A 480-nucleotide genomic window follows, 5' to 3' on the forward strand; every position below is an offset into this window, starting at 1 on the left:
GCTCTTCACAATCTGAGGAGAAAGGCTGATCTGCTACTTAACTGACTAGCAGTATTTCTCATCAAGTGATGCTCTGACTCTGCAGTTTACTTTCCAGTTGTTTTTATGTGCAATAGAAAGATTGGAACTTGTATAAAGCCATATCAGGGCTCATGTTCCTTGAGGCAGACTGTGCTCATCAAGTTCAAAGGAAATGGTTTAGACTGTTGGCTTGTTGTGCTTCTTCCAGATGTACTTGTCATGAGTGTGCATGACCTCATTGTCAACCTCTGCTTCAGATGTTTGTGTCTAACATTTTTGAGTGAAGTAGTTCAAATTTAGTTCATAAAGCCATACAAAAGCTAGAATTTCGAGCTAACTAAAGTTGTATGCGATTAAAAAATGGGCTTGTTTGAATGCTTTTAGTAGCTGGCAGCATTTCATATTATGTGATCATAGTAATGCGAACAATGCGACTTCAGCAAAGCCTTTGACACCATC

This window comes from Acanthisitta chloris, unplaced genomic scaffold (assembly GCF_000695815.1).
Source record: "Acanthisitta chloris isolate BGI_N310 unplaced genomic scaffold, ASM69581v1 scaffold16357, whole genome shotgun sequence".
Lineage (NCBI taxonomy): Eukaryota > Metazoa > Chordata > Aves > Passeriformes > Acanthisittidae > Acanthisitta > Acanthisitta chloris.